Source organism: Lissotriton vulgaris, chromosome 1_1 (assembly GCF_964263255.1).
Source record: "Lissotriton vulgaris chromosome 1_1, aLisVul1.2, whole genome shotgun sequence".
NCBI lineage: Eukaryota > Metazoa > Chordata > Amphibia > Caudata > Salamandridae > Lissotriton > Lissotriton vulgaris.
The window spans coordinates 1390963273-1390986740 of NC_141685.1; the positions used below are offsets into that span (position 1 = coordinate 1390963273).

The window sequence follows — 23468 nt, forward strand, 5'->3', positions numbered from 1 at the left end:
TCAATGCCCTCTCAGTGCCGTTTCTGTCACGCCGGGTCCAGCGCTGTGCCCCCTCTGCTGGGTGCCTCCGTCGGTTGCCTTCCCCCGCTGTCCTAAGCGGGAGGGGGGAGGGGATGCAGGACGGTGCCACGCGTGCCTTCCCACTCTGGCCGGGCCTCAGGCACACACACGCTCTCTCCCTGTCGGGTCCGCCCCACCAGCTGCAGCGCGGAGGACCACGGCGGTGTCTCTGGCGGCCTCCGACGAACCTCCGTTGCGGTGCGGCGTCACAGCAATGGCGGCCCGCGCGATGCGGCACCAGTGCAGGCCGCCAAGCCGGGGCCCACAGTGGACAGCGCGCCGGCCGCGCGAACCACGGTCTCCAGGCGCCGCGCTGGCTCCACCGCCACCCGGCGCCGCGTGCGCCTCTCCGGGGCTGGAGCGCCAGGAACCGCGCCCGCGGCTACCGGATCGTCACCTAGGCTGCCGGTGACGCTTTGGAGACAGCAGCAAGGTCCCCTGCAGGGCTAATTCAACGCTTTGTAGAAGCGGCAGCGGAGGGACCGAGAAAGACGTCCTACGCTGCCGCCATCTTCATGGTTACACCTTTAGATTACAATTGCATTACTATTCCTTGTCCGTTGGATTGGTTTTGTGAAAGTCTTTTTATTCTTCTGAACAGACAATATCTCCCAGAACACTCTGCTGTTCAACTGGTAAACTTGGTTCTGACGCCACATTCTTCATCACGCAAAGTGCAAAAAGACCTTTCCTGGTGAACATTTCAGGTGTTTCAGTTCCTGATGGGATAGGGTATCGTATGATGTGTATGGTCCTACAGAACTCTTCTAAATGCCATAATCATAATATTCCAAATTTCTCTGAATGACATTTTCACCCCAATACTGTCTCTGATGATTTATACAGTGCATGAAATGCTAGAAGGTCTTGATCACTCAACTGTTTTGTCTTCTGATGAACTGTACGACTAATTATGTTGAAATGTTCTGTTTTCAACATAAAGCAAGTACTCCACGGGCTATCTTTAATTATACACAATGGGAGCATTGCCCTACACCATCACAGATTAGTTCAAAAACATTTGTACAGAAGTTTGCTTATTTTTCTGGTTATGATACATTAGAACTAGCGTTTTGATATTATAAGCTGGCACCATCACCTGCACAGAAGAATATGGTAATACCAAGCTGGCATATTCTGCTGGCTTTCTTTCCCAGCTCTCCACACAAGGGTTTCACTTTTGGAGGGATACTGTTGATGTTAAATCAATTTGGGGAACTAAGGATTGGCAGGTTCAGGGGAATGGGACCTTGTTTAGAGCATGCCTTATTCCACAACAAATGATTTTCCAGGACTGTGCACCAAACTTCATGCTTAGGGTTAGCTAAAATCAAGGATTTGAACACACCAAATAATCCCACGTTTGCTCGTTTTGCAAACTGGCAGTAGCTTACAAAATACACCAAGGAAACACTAGATACCTACCGTGATACACAATGGCACTTACAATTCATCAGACACCAATTGAAAGGGATCACTAGTGTGGCCGTTAGATTCTAATGGATGTCAGGCAAAGATCCTGGGTAACACCAAGGGTTTCAAGACCAGCAGGCTCGATCTGTGTTACGTGCAGACAGAAAATTTGGGGGTGGTAACAGCTTACAGTGTTGGGAAGCTGTGCCTTGATTGTCTAAAAACGTCAACATTGTCCCAGGTGAAACAGCACATGTCCCTTCTTTCTGATGACCTGGAAATATGGGACTTCTTGGCAGGTACTCGAAAAACACATCAAAAATGCTTATACAACGAAGTGTGGAAAGTTTCTCAGCAGGAGGCTGCTGAAAGACTACACAAGATTGACAGGACTAATATAGAAAAAGCTCAAGCAGAGTTGATTATGTTATGACCACCTTATTCTATAGCACAAAAAAGGGGGACCCCCTCTAAGAATACTTGAGGCCAGGAAAAAGAGGGGATTAAAGTCTATACAATACTAAATATTTCCCTCATAGCTTATAACACATTTTCATTTGAACATTGTTCATATAGATTAGACCAAACATCAACACACAACAGTGACTCATATGATCATCTCATTATTATTTTTATTTTATCAAAGTTTTCTTCCCTTTTTTCAAAATCTTTTTTTCTTTTTTTCAGTATTCTTTACAGATCCCTACCAGAGGCTCAAGAGATTCGACCGGCAAGGGTAATTATTTGCATGCGCTGCTTACGTCGTAGCCCCTTTAGACTTTCCATGTACCTTGCTAAGCGGTTCAACTGTTAATTTCACTGTTACTTCTAATTCTGTTTTCAGGGCAAGCAATGCGACTCCTGTCCCCGAATTCACCTAATCTGGCTTCGCCTTAAATTACAGAGCGAAGTAATAACAATTTGGCTCTTTAATTAATTTTTTATTTATTTAATTATATAATAACAATGAGTTTTCAATGGCCAGAATTATCTTGCTTTTATATCCCCTCAGACTAAGCCTCCACGTACGCAATTCTCTACCCACGCAAAGGATTCGGTTCTCAATCGCCAAGATTGACTTCCTATATATAGAGATGTAAGACACTCATACCGCCTTTTTCACTTACTTTTAATAAGATCAGCTAAGCCTTGTCCCAGTAGGCTTACTCTTTGTTTTGTTCATCCCAGATCTCAGTCTATTACAGACCACGAAGAGACCCATTTTTTCAACACTAGATCCAGATCTTTTGTTCCAAGAAATAGTTAGTGCCGGCGCTAGCGCTCCTGCATGACTCAGTTCCCCATATCAGTCTCCCGAATGATGATAGCTTTTGTAACCAGCCCCGCCACATAACTACCCTTTGACTAAGGACTGGCATAATTGTGACACCACATCAAAGTTCACTATTGACTTCTCCCTTACCTTCGAATCACTCACCTCCTAAATAGTCAGTAGAGATACGCAGCACTGCGCAAGCGTCACTGCATGTGTTAAACTGCTCTCCAATACAGCTGCATGGGCTGCACATTGACACCGACATTAACTGTTATTTGTCAAAGCACTGGGAACACACTGGCATTGCAATTAACTAAGTGATTGTCCTATAGGGCATAGCGCTAATATATGCTCAACTCTCAAATCAGTTCCAGAACGCTCACACTGTCCTGATGATGATCTTGAGTTACTAAAGATCGAAACGTCGTTGACTCCCCCATGGAAAATCCCCCTATCTGTATAAATTGTTTTGGATTTCTTTTTATTGTTCGTGTGATACTTCGTATACTGTCACCTTCACTCAGTCACGTTGCGTACCTTTTTCACTCATGTGAGCACCTGGCCGTATTTATGTAAATATCTATCTGAAAATTAGAATGATTAAAAATACACATGCTGCCCTATCAAGCCTGCTCCCCAATTGATTCAATCACTAGATAATGAAATAATACTTAACCTTGTGTTACTGGACCTAGTCAGGCCACCTTGAACCATTGTTCTCCCTACAAATATTTCACCCCTGGTTCACTTTACGGGGTACCCTTGTTTTTCAAAACCTTCATCCTGGAATGCAGCTGGCACACTGCATGCCGCTGCTCACTCCGCACGCTCCAGAGACACGTAGGCTAGGGAAGTAAACGTTTAAAGAAAAGGCTGGACATACCCATGCCTTTGGCCCTTTGCGTGCTTTCCTTTTTGAAAGCCAGACGCAATGGCCAATCAAATGTGTGGGTGTAAACAAATCCACACAGAAAAGTTGCTAGGATGTTGGGAGAGCTTACAAGAAGCCTCCCATAGAGCAGCGCATGTGCGCTGCACTAGGCGCAACCTAAAATGTACATCACTTCATGCTTGCGTGGCCTATGGGACACTCTAGATCTTTATCTCCTAAAATTGGACCTCCCATAACTCTTGTGCACCAGGCCTAATACCACTACCACATGTCTTACGCCTTTCAGACCTACCTCCATCAAACCCCACCTGTCACCACTGCACACCAGGGGACTATCCCCTTCCCTCCTTCCCCCCCTCCTCCCCGCACTCCATCCTCTCTTTATTTCACTCTCTCTTTTCAATTTCTCTATATCTTATCTTTTTTATTTTTGTTGCACACTCTGGTATTTCACTCTCCCACCAATTAGTGTGCCTTCGGCCTACTCTCCCTAAACACTCTGTTTTGCTGCACGGGCCATCCATACTTGATCCTATTTCATCCCTACCTATGTTAAGCCCAAAGACACCACTCCTACTATTGGTATATCCAACCCAGATACCGTTTTTTGTGTATTATAATGCTGTTTTCCAACAAAATTGTATGCTGCTTTATACCTTATCCTGTAGAGTGCAAATATCATCTATTATGTGTCCGCTCTTTGTTTTTTTGTTTTTCTTTTACATATATTTTTGAGATAAAAAAGTGTGTGACACAAAAAAACTCCACCGACTTGGATTATTGGATTCAAATATTTGCTGGAACTGTAAATTAGCCCCGGCGAGAACACTCACAGATTGTAATCCCCTTTTACAACAAATAGAATATACTATCCAAAAGTTTTTTAACATCCAATTAATTAAAGATGCTCCCATTGCAATATTAGTTATATATGCCTTGACATAGTCCCTATAGTCTCCCTACACCCGATAACTACTCATTGACGTACTACTAGCCGTTGCTAACAAATGAATACTATCCGAATGGGAAAGCTCCAATAACATTTTCTTTCCCCACAAGGTGGGCTTGGATCTGTTTCATCAGAAGTGCGGACAATATCAGTTCCACAATATCCCCTGTTTTATCCCTGTATCCAAGAAATTATGAGATGCGCTAGATAGTTATTTGCAAAAGAGCATACCCCATGGAGGCCTGCTATCCTTACGTATTCTGTCATTCAAAAAGGAGCCAGTGATTTCCCGCCGCTATGACCTTGTAACATACACATTTTCCTGATGTTCTACACTCATGGATGTACCAAATGCCTTTCCTACCCTTCTTTCCTTTCTTCCTTTCCTAACCTTCCTTTAAATCTTCATGAGATTAAGAAAATGTCTATAATGTAGTTTCCAGGGCATCTTGATACAGCTACTCACTAGAAATGTCTACATGCAGATGTATTGGTGACCTCAGACTTTTAACAACGATTTTAACATAGAATGGTTGCTAACCTTTTTTGCGACACTGTCAGTTATCTACTTATTACTACTTTTTTAATACATGTCACAAATATTTTTACTACATTCCTTTGTATATGCCTAACTACAATGATAGATGTTTCCCTTTTTATCAAGATGCTATATTTTCAGCATTGTTTTTAATAAACACTTTTGAACAAAAGAAATATAAGTTTAAATTGAAATTCAATGTTCTTTCAAATCGAAAACAACACAGATAAAGCTGTCACCTGGATAATTTCTACTTTTTCTGGGACAATAAGATTGATCGGTCGTTCCTGTTCACTACTCAGGGGCATTTCCTCGGGTACTTTCACAAGTATCTAGGTGATGCCCTTTTCTTCTCTTCTTTTTTCTTTCTGTATTTCTTGGCCCTGCTGTGCATTTAATTAATATATAATTTTCCTTTGAATGAGAATTCTTAGTTGATTTTGTCATAAATAATATTTTTCCTTGATGTCCTTTTTTTTGTTTTCTTTCCTGTTACTTTTATGCTTTATCTTCTTGGCGTGTTACTGTTGTGACATATTGCTTGATCGTATCGATAATTAGTGTTTGGTCTTGATGAAGCTACTACGATAACTGTACAGGTCGCAAAACATTTGTTGACCAGTTGTTTCTGAGAAGAGTACAAAAAAGAAATTATATAATTAAAGAAGGTGTCATGAGCGTATTGGCTGTCCTATTAGCTTAATTTGAAATACTTGAATAGACCTCGACAACAAGTGTCTTTTTTATGTTACAATTGTGTGCTGCAGCTTTCATTGTTTCTGTTGCTGTCCTTCCATTTTTGTCAGAAGCAGAAATGTTGGTTGTATGATAGAAGCACGACTGGATAAACCACGCGTGCCTCTAACACGCAGCCTAAACCACAAATGTGTCTTAACCACAGATTCCTTTACCATGCATGCCTTTACCACCTAATTTCGTGGTAAAGTCATGAATGGTAAAGGGTTATGCATGGCTAAAGTCTCGAACCCCTCCCTCCGCCCAAAGCTACAAACTTGCCCCGCCCCCTCCCTACACTCAGGTCCAAATACCACAACCCCCTCCCAACCTCCATGCTGTCTCTAACCCTTAAACACTACCTCGATCACCTCCCACCCCCTTGCGCTATCCCTACAACTCCTCCAACCCCTACCCCTTCCTCTGCCCTTGGGTCTAAAACCCAAACCCCTATTTTGAAAAACTACCCGAGCCCTAAAATGACCTGCCCTACCGTAAGCTCTAAAAACGACTCTGACTACCCATTCCCACTCCCCCTGAGGCCTAAAACCCTGTTGCTCAACAACACTACCCGACCCCCTCTAACACCTGTGCTGGACCTAAAACTACCCCAACCCCTTTCATTGACCTTAGGCCTAATACCCAAATTCCTAATTTAAAAAACGACAGACCCACCCCTAGCCCTGAAAACTACCCCCGGCCCCTCAGCCCTGAAACCTACCCCCGGCCCTGAAAAATCCCTCTCACCCCCCTGCCCTGAAAACTATCCCTGACCTTCCCCAGCCCTGAAAACAACCTCCGACCCCACCCCTGCCCTGAAAACTAGCGTGACCACCCCAGCGCTGAAAACTACCTCCGACCCCACCAGCACGAAAAACTAGCACGAACGCCCTCAGCCCTAAAAACTAACCCCAACCCCCTTCCCAGAAAACTACCCCAACCCCTACCCAGACCAGAAAACTACCCCAACACCTCCAGCCTGAAAACTAGCCCAAACCCCTCAGCCCAAAAAACGACCCTAGACCCCCAGCCCTGGAAACTACACCCGTTTCCCCGAGCCCCGAAAACTTACCCAACCGTCCCCAGCCAGAAAACTACCCAACCTCCTATCCAGCCCAGAAAGCTACCCCGATCCCCAGCCCAGAAAACTACCCCTGACCCCACACCCAGAAAACTAACCCTGACCCCAACCCAGAAAACTACCCAACCTCCTACCCAGCCCAGAAAACTACCCCTGATGTTTCCAGCCAAGAAAACTACCCTGACCCCAGACCAAAAAACTGACCCCGACCCACACTCCCAACCCAAAAAACTACCCTGACCCCCCCCCAGCCCATGTAACTACAGCCCAGCCTCTCTTACCTCACCCTGAATGTCTTCCTGGCGAGGGCTTACTGCTTCTGCCTTAACAAACACTATCTCTGTCCCCTCTCACCTCTGCTCTGGACCTACAACTACCCCAACCCGTTCTACTGCACCTAGGCCTAATACCCCAACCCTTAAAAAACTACTGATCCTCCCCTAGCCTTGAAAACTACCCTTGACCCCCCAGCCCTGAAAGCTACCGAAACCCTCCAGCCCTGAAAAATACCTCTGACCCCTCACCCTGTAAACTAGCCCGACCCTCCCCAGCCCTGACAACTACCTCTGACCCCACTCCTGCACTAAAAACTAGCCCTGACCCCCAGCCCTGAAAACTACCTCCAACACCTCCAGCCCAGAAAACTAGACTCGAACCCCCAACCCAAAAAACAAACTTCAATTCTCTGCCCAGAACACTACCCTAACCCCCTACCCAGCCCAGAAAACTAACCCTGACCCCAGCCCAGAAAACTACCCCTGACCCTCTACACAGCCCAGTAAAACTACCCCTGACGAACCTAGCTAAGAAAACTAGGCCTGACCCCCTACCTAGCCCAGAAAACTAACCCGATCCACCCTCCCAACCCAAAAAGCTACCCCAGCCCAGAAAACTACCTCTGCCCAGAAAACTAACCCTGACCCCCAGCCCAGAAAACGACCCGACCCCCTACCCAACCCAGAAAACTACCCCTGACGATCCCAGCCAAGAAAACAACCCTGACCTCCCAGCCCAGAAAACTACCCGGACCCACCCTCCTGACCAAGTCAATCAATCAACCAATCAGGGAGATTATGAGCGCGCTACTCACCCCTGAGGGTCTCAAAGTGCGGGGGAGAAGCTCCGGTTAGTCAAAGAGCCAGGTCTTCAGGGTCTTCCTGAAGATGTGCAGGTTGGGGGCGTGCCTGATGTTGATCGGCAGCTTGTTCCAAGTCTTGGCCGTGATGTAGGAGAAGGTTCTTCCACCCGTCCTTGCTCAGCGGATGCGCGGGGGTTCGGCGAGGACGGCGGATCGGAGGTTCCTCTTGGGTACGTGGAAGGAGTTTCTTTTGTTGAGATATTGGGGTCCAGTGTTGTGGAGGCATTTGTAGGCGTGGGTGAGTATCTTGAAGGTTACTCTTTTCTAGACGGGGAGCCAGGGAAGGTTACGCAGGTGCTGGGTGATGTGTTCATGTCGAGGGATGCTGAGGACGAGTCTGGCTGCGGTGTTCTGTATGGTCTGCAGTTTGCAGAGCAGAGGCTTGTTGATCCCGGCGTAGAGGGCGTTTCCGTAGTCCAATCTGCTGGTTATGAGTGCATGGGTGACTGTCTTCCTTGAATCGGGGGTATCCATTTGAAGGTCTTTCGGAGTATGCAGAGGGTATTGAAGCAGGTGGAGGCCATAGCGTTGACCTGTTGGGTCATGGAGAGGGAGGAGTCAAGCACGAAGCCGAGGTTTTGGGCGTGGCCCGTGGGGGTAGGAGGAAACCGAGGGCTGTGGGCCACCAGGTGTTGCTCCATGCAGAGGGGGAGGGTCCGAGGATGAGAACCTCTGTCTTCTCTGAGTTGAGCTTCAGGCAGCTGCGGCTCATCAAGGATGTGACGTCTTTCATTCCTTCCTGGAAGTTGAGTCTGGTGGTGATGGGGTTTTTGGTGAGGGAGAGTATTAGCTGGGTGTTGTCGGCGTAGGATACTATGCTGAGTCGGTGTTGTCTGACGATAGCAGCGAGGGGGGCCATGTAGATGTTGAAAAGCGTGGGGCTGAGCGACAACCTTTGGGTACTTCGTAGCTGATTTCCGTGGGTTCAGAGAGGAAGGGTAGAAGTCTTATTCTTTCGGTTCTGCCAGCTAGGAAGGAGCAGAGCCTGTCGAGGGCAGTTCCCTGAATTCCGGCTTTGTGGAGTCTGGCGGTGAGTGTGCGGTGGGAGACAATGTTAACGGCGGCAGAGAGGTCTAGTAGGATCTGGGCTGCGGTGTGTCCATGGTCAAGGATAGTGCTGATGTTGTCTGCGGTGGCGAACCCAGAAAACTACCCCCGAACCGCACAGCACAGAAAACTACCCCCAGCCCACGTAACTACAGCCAAGCCCCACTTACCTCACCTCAAATCTCTTCCTGGCAAAGACTTACTGCTTCCGTCCCCAGGAGCCAGCAGCTAGACCATGCACTGCCTTAACATGCATATGCACGGTTAAGGCATATGCGTGGTTAAGGCAAGAGTGGTTTAGCTTGTATAGTCAAAACATGGGTGGTTAAGATGGCTGTGTTCTGATGGTTTCCCAGAAATTTCTCACCACCAGAGACCTCAAAGGTTGTGCCATATTATTGGCTAATAGCATTGTCCAAAAAATCCATTGTTTTTCTGGGTATTTAACTGCGCCAACGAACACTTCACCTACCCTGCAGTACCATGAAAGTGCCATCCTCAGTGGGATCACATACACTCTTGAGTGCAATTCCTGTTAGTGATGGAGCAGATTTCCTCTGCAGTCAGGCATTGTTTTATTTTTTGTGCTTCAGGCAGACTGCATTTAAATTGCCACGCACCTTTTGGTGCAAGTTATAAACATGGCACTTGAAAAATATGAAAGTTAGGCCAAATCAGTCTGACATGCTTTTGCTGAATTAACATGTGTTTTTGCAGTGTAGAGAAAAGTGGCCTTTTTAGCTTTGAAGATTAATAGAATGTGTTTCTCTCTTCCCAGTGCATCCCATGTAATCTAAATCCACTATTTCTGTCTAAAGAGACTTTGACTTGTTGCATATTTTGATAAATATTTTCAGTTAATAGCACCTCTTTTACTTTGTTGCACATTGCACATTTATTTTACATGTTGTACATAAATAATGGAGTTTGGAAACATAATGTGCTGATTCACATGACATTAATATTATCTTTTTGTTTGTTTTATTTTCGGGCCTACCATTAAATGGCTGCCTGTGAAACCATCAAAAGCTATGGCTTGCTTTGAATGAGAAGGGAGCATGCGCAGACTGTGGCAGCTTTCCTCATGCCAAGAAGTGAAGGACAGCTTGAACTGTACATTCTTCTGATTGTGCCAATGTGCCAGCTAACTAAAGTATCCGTCCTACTGCGCTGAGAAAAGGAAGGATGAAACATTTTCCCTAGTAAATGTTGCAAATGTTTATAAATGTATTATTCATGTATGCTTCTTTTGTTAAAACTGTTTTTTTTTAATGCGTCAGGGTGATGAGAACTCATGCCACCGTGACTAACCAATCAACATACAGGTTTTCCTGAAATGCAACATTTTGTGTAGTCTGCCAAAATTTTGTGTATAAAAACTGACAGGGGCGGGCTTTCTCAGCTCAGCTGGCTTCTTGCTCATTTTGGCTTAGGCTTCTATGGGTTAGGTACGAGAAACGTCCCGGGAGATTGCTGAGGGTTTGCGTCCGAGGAGAATCAGGGGGAGGTTTCTTGCTTCCACGCCATATCTTGGCCACATTCCTTTGAGGTCTTGTGAAGGGCGGGCTATCTCACTCGCTGCTTGCTCTTTAGACACAGACAGATGCAGAAGAACAGCTGATTAAATAGAATTAGATGCTAATTTTCAGTTATGCTTAGACAAATTAATTAGGTCTGAAATGATTTATTTGTCTTATGCATTTATTTCTCTTAATGGGAGATTTTTGCAAACTATTTGATTTTTGATTAGCCTTGCAAGACTATATTTTTCTTAGAAACTCTTTAAGAATTTTGAATGACATTTTGCGCCACATTCCTACATGTTATGCCTATATGCAGACTGTAATGTGCTCTGTATTAATGCTATTTTTCCTGTTTTCCAAATTCTGTAACCTGATTGATATTTTATTAATGAATAAAGGGTCAGAGAAAATTAACTTTTGACTAGAAAATAAAACCCTTTAAATACTCAACAACTCTCTTTATTGGCTTAAAATAATAATTGCATTTTTGACTGTTCATCTTTATTTAAAGTCTCCAGAAGGTATTACATGGTGTGAAGGGCCCAACACCTTTTGAGCGGTAAATTAGAGATAGCATGAGGGTTTTGCATTGAGAAATTACCAGAAGAAATTACCGCTCCATCAGTTTTTGGTAATCAGAGGATGGTCATTATTGATTAGTTTGGTGATTAATGATTATTGATTTCACCATCAACTACTCAACTAATGGATCATTGACCTTAGAAGGGAAATAAAATAATTGCCCAAGTTAGATAAATGTCCAAGTCCTGATTCCTGACTCCAATGCTCGGAACCTGAAGATTGGCAAAGCAGTACTGGCAGGTGATGCAAGAAGTGGTGTGAGTATGAACAGGGTTGTGAAATGTTGTTAATATGCTAGCATATGTATGTATTTTTTGAAGTTTGAAAATAGTAAGGATTTTTACTGTTGGTGACATTTTGCTCATTTTGAATTGATGGTGTTATTGAAATATATTGGTAATTTCATAGGACATAATTTTTGGTTATTGATTACATGTTTTAACTCTTTATGTTAAGTTAGTGTCTTGTTCTATGTTGTCTGAACATGCAGGTATGTACACCTGTGGAATCCCGGGAAGGAATAGCGGGTGGTAAATGGAAGCCACACTGCACTGAGGTTACTTGTCTGTTGGAATAGCACTGAGAAGCTAGGTAGGGCTGGCAGTGTTAAATTAGGGACTATTTTCTGTGTGAATGATTGTAGCAAAGAGTTCGCTGGTGAAACTTTGGTCTGATATCACCTAGAAAGGGTCATACCAAAGGAGTAGCAGGTTCTTCTGAGCTTGAGTGACAGCAAAAGGGTTCGCTGGTGAAACTTTGGACTAAGATATATCCTGAAGGATAAGTCCAAAGGAGTAGCAGGTTCTTCTGAGCTTGTGTGACAGGTAAGCGGAAGGGATTTACCTGTAGTGTTTGAAGAGTAAACAGAAGGTCTTACTTTGTGAAGGGTAAGCGGAATGTGTTACTCGCAGTGAATATAAATCTATCCTTTATTTAGCACAACAGACAGAGTAGCGAATGTATTTATGTTGTTACTAACAGAGTTATTGATTAAGAAAATATTGCAGTAAGGTTTTGTGGAGGGTCAGTGGTAGGAGTAAAACTGACTGAAATTGGCACTGACAGATTTGGAGAAAAGAAATTGCATTGAACTATTGCAAAAATGAAATTGTTTGAAGGCTTAAAGAAGCTGTTAGGAGGTAAAGTGAAAAATGTGTTTTTTATTGATGATGCTCCTGAAGGAACACCTGTGCATTTTATGTCTACCAATTTGGGACAAAATACATGTATGTGGGTTCAACAATGGTGCAAGATTACTGAAAAAGAGGGTGCTCTGAGGTTTCCAAAAGATGGTACTTTTGAATTGAAAATTATTGACAAATTAAGGGAAGTGTTATGTGAAATAAAGACACCATCTAAAGCTGCACAATTTGAGGCCTTAAGCTTGTGGGAAAAGACAGCAAGAGAGAAAGCAAGTGAGGATAAAAAGGTAAAGAACCAAATGCAGGAGAAGAGAATTAATGATGATAAAGAGCTTCAAATAAATAATGATTCAGGGGATAAAATAATGGATGCATTGTTAACTGAGTGTCCACCACTTTATGTGGTTCCCATTAAAAATACTGAAAATACTGAAAATAGTGTACTAGTAAGCACTACAGTGGCTACTGCTTCTGTTGAACAGAGAAAAGCAAAGGATGAGAAAACTGTGCAGACATTTTATATCGACCCATTACCTGTTGATTCAGCACTGACAGTGATACCTACAGGTGTTACTGCTTCAAATGTGCCTGATTCAGTCCAAGAAGTGCTAACTGCAGACGCACAGATAATGCATAGAAAAATTATGATTGTCCCAATTAATATGGCCCCTACTGAAAAGGTTCAAAGAGCTGCAGAAGGAGTGATTATGGCAGGGTTTATTTCAAAAACTCAGAATACACAGATTATTGAACAGAAATTACCCCAAGCACTGAAAGGTGAGGGAAACATGGTATTTACAACATCTGCAGCCCCAAATAAAATAAATGTAATTGAAAATGTTATTTTTCAAACCTGCTTAGAGGAAGCAGCAGTGATTAAAAATATTGAAAACATGGGAGAACATATTAACACAGGCCCTGAAAAAGAGAAACAGCTTAGTGTTTTAAACTCAGCACTTGAACATGAAGAAAATAACAGTCCATGCTGTTTAAATAATGAAAATGTGAACAAGTGTCAGGAAAAAGAATTAATTTCCCTGAGTAAGGAAACAGTTGCATGTGCATTAACTACCCATAATGACCTGACAGATTTGTCTCAAAAATATGAAATTGATGTTTCAGGAAGTTTCCCATTTCAGGAAAGTTTTAGGGTACATATGGATGATGAAGCAAATGAGAAAATGTGTTCTTCAGGAATGCAATTGCACGTTGCAGAAATAAAGTATATTTTTAAATGCAATGGGTTTGAGAAATTAGGAGACAAATGGGCAAGAAAACATGAGAAGAAAAAGAAACCACCAGACCTAGCTAAGAAACTGGATAAGGAAAAGAAGCCACCAGATTTAATTGAGAAAAATAATAAGCAGAATGAGGGAGAAGCTTTTGCTTACTCATTGAGAGAAGTGGTGGGAGAAGTGCATGTTCCTATGCTACAGAATAAAAGTGAACTTGCAGCATTTCTGAACACAATCCCACAATTGAGAGACACATTTATGCTGGGGTACCCACAAGTTGATGGCTTTGTTGAGATTTTAAAAGAGCTGTGCATTAATTTGGAAATGTTCTTTTACATTGCCGTGCAGAATGAATTGTGGTTTGAATCTAAAGCTTTGCAAAGCTCAGGTGAGGAGACAATGAAATGGGTTTGCATGAATGCACCATCATTTTCTGTTTATATGGAGGAAAACATAGCAGTGATTATTTTCCTGAAGGGTGGAGTACCAGTAAAGGATGTTGATTGGGTACAGATTAAAAGAACACAGGATGGAAGTAAAGTTGGTTTGGTTTGTGCAAATTCAGGTATGGATGTTGTACTGCTGGAAAATGTGTCCTTTTGCCATCTTTATAGCAGATTTGAGCATTGGAAGAAGAAAAATAAATTTAAACATGATGCACAAAAACATGGAGAAATGCTGATGCAAAATATGCCAGCTAAGCAAATGCAAATGTCAAATCAGAAACAGGTACCTATGGCAGGAATTTTCCAAGCAAAGATGGTCCCACAAAATATGGAAAAAGCTCAAATTAATTTAAATAAGGTGTCCAGAGCAAATGTGAATTTTTTCCAGAGACAAAATCAAAACCCAGTCCAACAGGTTGCTGTGTTTGAAAATGAGAGTTTTAACCCTCACAATTCTGAATTTACCAAGTCCATTGTGAAGGCAGTGGAAAGTCCATATTTAGTTGCAGGAGTTTTAAACAAAGAAATTACAAACCCAGTTTTAGAAAAATGTGCACCAAAATTAGGCCCATTTGAGGAAAATGACAAAACTGTTGTCTGTGATTCAGGCCTAGCAGAAAAACAATTTTTTTGCAAATTAAACAGCACAGATTACTGTACATCAGATAATGTTATTTTTCAGATTCCTGATGAGGATGTGCATTTTAAAATGGCCCAACAAGAAACAGCTGTAGCATTATTTTCAGAAAAGACAGTTGAAAAATTACCTTCTGCTTTGGAAAAAACAGAAATTAGAGAGTTCACAGAGAAGGATGCCAGATTAATAAAATGTGCAGAACATGTCTTATTAAAATTAGAACCAAATGACATGCATTCAGGAACACCATCAGTTGCAGGAATTTTACCAATAAAAGGATTTTTGATGAACTTGATTGGAAGTTTGTGTAACTTTCTGATCAAAGGTTCGCAGAAAATAAATGAAAAGAACAGAATAGTGCAGGAGATTAAAAGCATATTTTTTCCATGTTGTCCCGTGGTACCGAATCCAGCCAATATATTTTTTCACATTCCATGTGCTGAAGAATGGCTTACTTTTATTGATTTTTGCAAAGTCCATGTCACAGTGCCATTGCATGAGAATAGTCAGGAGTACTGTCAAAAAGAAGATGAATACCTGAGACTCAAAATTGGAAAGGGAGGTAGAAAGGTGTCACCAGAAAGGGTGGAAATGTTTTCCAAGAAAAATCCACTTCAAATTCAGAAAGAAGTCAGGACATTTTTGGGAATGGTTAGCTGCTGTAGAGAGTGGTTACTAAACCTTTCCCTAGTGGCTAAGCCTTTACTGAGGCTGACACATGAGGATGTGTCTGATCCGCTTCCATTGGACAACAACTGCACAAAAGCATTCCTAGAGTTGAAAGAGAAAGAATGTTGCGCCCCAGCACTAGGAATGAAAGTTTATTTAAAAGAAAATACACCAATTTGCAGTGAGAGGGAGGGCTGCACTCTCTCATTGCCTATTCAAAAAGATGACTGTGTTCAAAGCTCTGTGATGTATTGCCCAATGACCTTTGACCCTAACTTCACAGAAATGTCAGCAAATTATTTGATTTGTGATGAAACTGAATATGAGTGTCTAAATATCATGAAAATATGCATAAAGTCAAATTCAGACTTTAATGATGAACGTCTGAGTCAGCCCAACAATGTCCATTTTGTAGATGGCCCATGTTTGAAAGGTGACACATTAAAAGCAGCACATGCTGTGCTCCTTATACATTATGTTGTCAAAGCTTCATGGCTCTCAGTAGTTGCCCCAGTCCAAAATTCGAAATTGATTGCCCTTACCATAACATGCAGTATATCTGCTCAAATGAGAGTCACTGTTGTCATGGGAGAGAGAAATGCTTATTCAGTTGCACACATGTGTGTTTTGTTAGCATGTACATTCTATGGAATCTTCACAGGTGAATTAAAAGAGGCTCAAGAAAATGTTTTTGAAGCAGCACAACAGGGTTGTATCAGAACTGTTTTTGAGAAAAGTGACAACCGCATAGTGGCAAAAGTGTTATTGCAAAGACTGATGCCCAGGTATAGATTGCCAGTTTCTCTGAAATCAGATCATAATGTGGTCACAAAGATAATGAGTGCAGAACAACAGATTGGACAAGGAATGGATTGCAGCTATCTGCCTAAAGTTTCAAGCATAATAAAGCAACACAATGGCAGCACTGAGTTACCTTTTGCCAAAGACGGTGTCTCACCAACACCAAAGTGGCTTGAAAATACATATGCAAATGCACTTGTGGAAAACACTGAGGAGAACACTAGCCATGGCTGTGTAGGTCAGTTTGATGTACAGTGTGCAGTTTCTCACCAGATTGCAGCTGCTACACAAGATCTGCATAATGGATGGTGCAACGGCTTTGGTCGGAGAGATGAAGTGGTGAATCATCTGAATCTGATCAAAGTGAAGATAAGAGTGAAAGGCATTGGTTGAAAAAGTGCAAGAGATTGATGGTGCTCTGTCAGAGTTTCTCAGCACCTAAGTAGTCTAATTTGCATTGAAAAAGGTACAGAATGCCAATGAGCCATTCTGATGGCAAGCTGATGACAAAGAGAAAAGAAATGCTGAAACTGTCCTGTTGAATTCCTTTTTTATTATTTTAGTTACTTATTTTAAAGAAGCCTAACTGTTTCAAGAAGCTACTTACAGAACTCTGCACTAAAACATTTGAGCTTGGCTATATATGATCTGATTACAGATAGACTTGTGTTTGCCTTAGAAATAGATGTAAAATTGTTATATGCTCAGCTTTTGCAATTTAAAAAAAAAAAAATGTCACTTTTGAAAATGAAATGTGTGATTAATTATAAATCATTTTATTATGATTTGAATTATCAGAAGGGTGGATTGATGGAGCAGATTTCCTCTGCAGTCAGGCATTGTTTTATTTTTTGTGCTTCAGGCAGACTGCATTTAAATTGCCACGCACCTTTTGGTGCAAGTTATAAACATGGCACTTGAAAAATATGAAAGTTAGGCCAAATCAGTCTGACATGCTTTTGCTGAATTAACATGTGTTTTTGCAGTGTAGAGAAAAGTGGCCTTTTTAGCTTTGAAGATTAATAGAATGTGTTTCTCTCTTCCCAGTGCATCCCATGTAATCTAAATCCACTATTTCTGTCTAAAGAGACTTTGACTTGTTGCATATTTTGATAAATATTTTCAGTTAATAGCACCTCTTTTACTTTGTTGCACATTGCACATTTATTTTACATGTTGTACATAAATAATGGAGTTTGGAAACATAATGTGCTGATTCACATGACATTAATATTATCTTTTTGTTTGTTTTATTTTCGGGCCTACCATTAAATGGCTGCCTGTGAAACCATCAAAAGCTATGGCTTGCTTTGAATGAGAAGGGAGCATGCGCAGACTGTGGCAGCTTTCCTCATGCCAAGAAGTGAAGGACAGCTTGAACTGTACATTCTTCTGATTGTGCCAATGTGCCAGCTAACTAAAGTATCCGTCCTACTGCGCTGAGAAAAGGAAGGATGAAACATTTTCCCTAGTAAATGTTGCAAATGTTTATAAATGTATTATTCATGTATGCTTCTTTTGTTAAAACTGTTTTTTTTTAATGCGTCAGGGTGATGAGAACTCATGCCACCGTGACTAACCAATCAACATACAGGTTTTCCTGAAATGCAACATTTTGTGTAGTCTGCCAAAATTTTGTGTATAAAAACTGACAGGGGCGGGCTTTCTCAGCTCAGCTGGCTTCTTGCTCATTTTGGCTTAGGCTTCTATGGGTTAGGTACGAGAAACGTCCCGGGAGATTGCTGAGGGTTTGCGTCCGAGGAGAATCAGGGGGAGGTTTCTTGCTTCCACGCCATATCTTGGCCACATTCCTTTGAGGTCTTGTGAAGGGCGGGCTATCTCACTCGCTGCTTGCTCTTTAGACACAGACAGATGCAGAAGAACAGCTGATTAAATAGAATTAGATGCTAATTTTCAGTTATGCTTAGACAAATTAATTAGGTCTGAAATGATTTATTTGTCTTATGCATTTATTTCTCTTAATGGGAGATTTTTGCAAACTATTTGATTTTTGATTAGCCTTGCAAGACTATATTTTTCTTAGAAACTCTTTAAGAATTTTGAATGACATTTTGCGCCACATTCCTACATGTTATGCCTATATGCAGACTGTAATGTGCTCTGTATTAATGCTATTTTTCCTGTTTTCCAAATTCTGTAACCTGATTGATATTTTATTAATGAATAAAGGGTCAGAGAAAATTAACTTTTGACTAGAAAATAAAACCCTTTAAATACTCAACAACTCTCTTTATTGGCTTAAAATAATAATTGCATTTTTGACTGTTCATCTTTATTTAAAGTCTCCAGAAGGTATTACATGGTGTGAAGGGCCCAACACCTTTTGAGCGGTAAATTAGAGATAGCATGAGGGTTTTGCATTGAGAAATTACCAGAAGAAATTACCGCTCCATCATTAGGAGTTATCCCACTGCGCACAAAGAATTCAAAAAAGACTTTTGACTATTCTACAGAAAGCAGTGGATGAAGATATCATCACAGAAAAGTCCAAAAATACTTGACTCAGGAATATTCTAAAACACTGTCGCTTTATATGCTACCAAAAGTCCATAAGGACCGAGAAAAACCTCCATTCAGACCAATAGTCTCCACCAGGGGCAGTATTCATGAACCCATAAGGAAATTTCTCGACAAACATCTGCAATCATTGGTGATCAAAACCCCTACCTATATTCGTGATACAACTGACTTCCTGATCAAAATCAATAACATCGAATTTTCTTCTGAAGAACTATGGCTATGTACTATAGACATCAAAGCTTTATATACTTCAACCCCCCACAATCTTGGCATAGAAGCGATTGAACATGCACTACTAAATTCAGACATCAAACCACAACTACAACCTTTCCTGATGGAACTACATATGTTTACTCTATACCAGAGTTACTTCACCTGGAAAGACACATGCTACCTACAACTAAGCGGTACATCTATGGGAAACTGTGCGGCTCCTGTATATGCCAATCTTTTCATGCACCACTTTGAACAGCTGTACATTCTCAATCAACAATCATGGCTACAACATGGAAACATGTTCCTTAGGTACATAGATGACATTTTTGTACTATGGTCAGGACCCAGAGACACACTTGAGAATTTTCTTCAACAACTCAATGAAATTAATGAACGCATCCAATTCACGTGGACATATGACCAACAGTCTATTAACTTTTTGGATGTACAAGTACAGCTGGAACAGAATAAATTTGTCACGACCCTATATCGTAAAGAAACTGACCGAAATAGCATCCTGCACTATTCAAGTTTTCGTCGATCTAGTCTAAAAAACAATTTACCGCTATCTGAACTCTTCCGAGTTAAACAAATCGTCTCAGACCCCTCCGAATGTGAGAAAAAAATGGATAATATGTGCAACAGATTCAGCACACGTGGATATCCGTTAGAAATATTGACAACAGCCAAAAATAAGTGCGACACCATCGACAGGAAAGATCTCCTATCTCCCAAACCCAAACAAAACACTAAACGAATAGCAGTAGTTTCCAAACACTCTATCTTGAGTAACAAGTACCGCAATATCATCTTGAAACATTGGCAACTTCTTAGTAGGGAACTTGACTTTGGAGGCCTGTTTGAACAAACACCCATTTTCTCATATACCAGAGGACCCAATCTCAAAGAATTACTCACTCGTTCCAAAACAGACACCAACATCATCAGATATAAGGGTTTACTACATGTTATAATTGTAGTAATTGTAACAATACTATAAAAGGCAACACCATTCATCATCCCTTGAAAGGAAGTATCATCAAGCTAAGGGTCAATGCCACGTGCAATACATCTAATGTTATATATCTACTCAAATGTCCTTGTGGCCTCTGCTATGTATGCCACACAGAAAGGAAAATCAGAACTAGGATCCTTGAACACAAAAGCAACATTAGAACTCATAACGCCAAATCTACTGTAGCCGCACATTTTTTGGAAAAAAGACATAATGTCTCCCAACTACAATTCACTGTTCTTGAAAATGTATCTTTGATTGAAGGTATCAACAACAAAAACAGGCTGCTGCAAAGAGAGAACTTTTGGATACGATATCTGTGTACGATGCAACCGACAGGACTTATGACAGGATGGAATTTTTATGTTACCTTAAACATCATTGTTTATTTACTTCCTGTTGAATACACTACTCGTAACCTTTATTTTCATTTTCTGTTTAACCTGCTCTTTGTTTACACACCCCACTTCAAAATGGCGGCCACCATTCACGGACTTAGTCCTCTGTTTATGTTCTTTCACCTCCAATTGAACGCCAGCACCTAACTTTATCAATCTAACACACACACTCGTTCGGGTAACCATACTGCACATCGCAGAACCCTACCGGGCTACACACGCTCAAGATATCATCCTAAGTAAGTACCCACAGCATGGGGACCGGGTTATTAATCAGCACTCGTCTGTGCGTGTCACGTAACTTCTTGCCTGATCATTATTTTTTCAGATTGCATAATCTCCGAAGACGGGCTTCGTTCGTATGTATTCTTCATAACTTGATGTTTACACTGAGCACGGCACATTCCTTTCTCACTGTTCATAATCACTTTGGTCTTTTTAGTTTTCATCGATTACAGCTACATGCTGGTTCTGACGTTGTCTTCACGCCGCACAACAGATTCTAGATTATTACACGCTTTTCACATTATTTTGTAAATTCACCTTTCCGATGGTCAGACGCTTCTTCACCTTCTAGACCACCATTATGTCACCCTATTTACTAGTTGGCTGCACAATTTCCAGTTCATGTCTGTCGCACACCCACCTTTATGTCATTCTTAACTGCATAACACCAGCATGTGATCCTTTTTGATTGTTGATTAAGTTACTATAGGATTTACAGGATGTTCCCCTTACCTAGACCGTTTTATCTTTTGTTACAGTATGTTCACCTGATGAAGGGCATTGGGATTGAATTGAGAACTACACACACGATGATTAGAATGAAGAAATCATGCTTTCAGTTTAAAATTTGAAGATGACAGTCTGTCATATGAAAGTATTTATGAATTAAATTCAGTGTTGAAACACTCGTGTTTTGAACAAAACTTTATTATACCAACGCTAAAAAAAAACAAAAAAACGCTGTGCGCAGGGGGACAACTCCTATCAGGAATTGCACTCAAGATTTAATTTAAACGCTTCTAGGCACAGAAAGTGAAGCCCCAGCGGCACGCGACAATCTCTTATAGGACTCTCCAGCCTTCAGTGGTGCGTGTCTTATCCTTTTGAATAACCTACACTCTGTCACATCATGCTCAAATATTCTGGGCTTCTTTTGGTGGTAGTAGGTAAGGCCCAATTAGTCTCCTGCAGTGTTTTCTCTGCATGCACACCTATCACAAAAGCTCTCAGTATGCTTTTTTCGAGCATGTGTTTCCCCCATTCCACGAGCCCATTACCATGGGGTCAGTATAAAGTTATTTTATTGTGACATATTGACATCTCAAGCAGACATTTCTGTATGAAGTCTGAGGTAAACTGCAATCTGTTGTCAGTAATGAGTACCTCTGGAATCTCGTCACTGTAGAAAACTTACCGTAGGAAATGTATTATGACTCCCCTTAGTGGAACAGTGCTCGCGTTTTGTGACAATTCATTAGGTGTGATACCCCACAATCACTGGGACATAGCTACACCGTAGGTTAGCCAAGTTAAAGACCCAATGATGTCAACAGCCAGTTGGAACCATGGTTTATTGGAAACTTGAACTGGTGAAAGGAGGGCTCTCATGATCACGCGTGTTTAGGGACTGGTGGAACAGCTGTAACATGTCTTAATCTTTCTCTCCATCTGGGAATCCACAGCTGGCCACCAATATTCTGATCCCACTTTGATTTTACTTAATCCTCTGCCTAAACAACCTTTGTGCTCCAAATTGCCAATTCCTTTCTTCTACATACAATTCCAGCAACAACACTCAGTTCTTACATGACCTCCCAGTATGTGAACAAGGATTCGGGATAGTAATTATATTTAGCCAGCCCGTTCTCTTGAATTTTTGCCACAATAACTTTCAGTTCTACATCTCCCCTCGCGCACCCACCCACTCGACTACCTAGCCCTCAAAAGCATGGCATGCGGGAAAGTCAATCAGCTTTCAATTCTATGTGCCTGGTTGATAATCCATCTTAAAGTTATAGGCTTCCAATCCCCATAATCATAATGAAATTCTGGACATTGTGCCTTTGGAACCCTTGATAATGAATGCAAATGTTAGCAGCTTATGATAGGTCTGATCACAAAGACTATTCCCCAAAGGAAGAAACTTAAAGGTCTGACTGCCCAGCGACATCCTAAAGCATTCTTCTGCAACAGGGTAGTGGTACTCAGGTCCATCAAAGGTGCTGAAGTCAAATGCTATATGTGTTCTTTCCCTGCTACGATCTGTGTTAAGGTGGTACCCAAGCCTTTAGTGCTAGCATCTGTTGTTAAAATAGTGAGTCTGTTGGCATCAAAGTTGCCCTGTAATGTGTGTTTTTGGAATGATATTTTCACCCAGTCAAGTATAGTTGGATATTCTTAGCTCCAGGTATACTGCACTACCTTCTTTTAAAGAGACCGCAAGGGTATAACTTGACTTGCAAATGTATTGACAAATTTGGAGCAGAATTCGGTGAGTCCTAAAAAAGAATTGAGTTCCTCCTTGTTGAAAGGGGCAGGAGCAGAACCCCTCTGCAGCTTTCGGAATCACTTATCTGTAGCTGTTCTCATATGCAGCCAGACCATATACTCTTAAGTGCATTATAACCTTGCGGTAAATGCTAACCTTGGAATGGCTGCATGGAAACATGTTGTGTTTGGCGTCAAACACTTTGGAATCCTACCCCCGCCAGTCCTGGCGGCAGGGGTAGAATTCCACCCTTCTAGATGGAGAAGACATGTACACACTTACCTAACCAGTAATAGTTTAAAAGAGCCCTAGCATCACAAAATGGATGCTGCAGCCACATACACGAGTCTGACCTCCTGCTGCTGGCCATAACCCCGGCAAGGGAGGCCTGGAAAATAGGTTTCCTGTCACAGGGAGGTGTAACCACCTTCCAGACAGGCTTTAGTGTATTGGGGCTGGGTGGGTGCATTCATAGAATGCTTTTCAGACAGTGCTGGAGGCACACTTGGTGTCCCTGTGCATACCCCAGTTCAAACCGGTTGCTGGGGCACTCAACCCCTGCTCTGGTGCAAAACTGGACAAAAGGAAAAGGGTGTAACTACCCGTCTCCCCAGACCCTCCCATAGGTGGGTCCCCAGAG

The 23468-nt window shown here is 41.9% G+C and overlaps 1 long non-coding RNA gene across 1 annotated transcript in view; it reads left to right on the forward strand.

Annotated features, from left to right (window-relative positions):
- The window catches only part of LOC147750556 (uncharacterized), a 237983-nt gene that overhangs the window by 50463 nt on the left and 164052 nt on the right, over nucleotides 1-23468 (forward strand). The gene's annotated exons all lie outside the window — the stretch shown is intronic.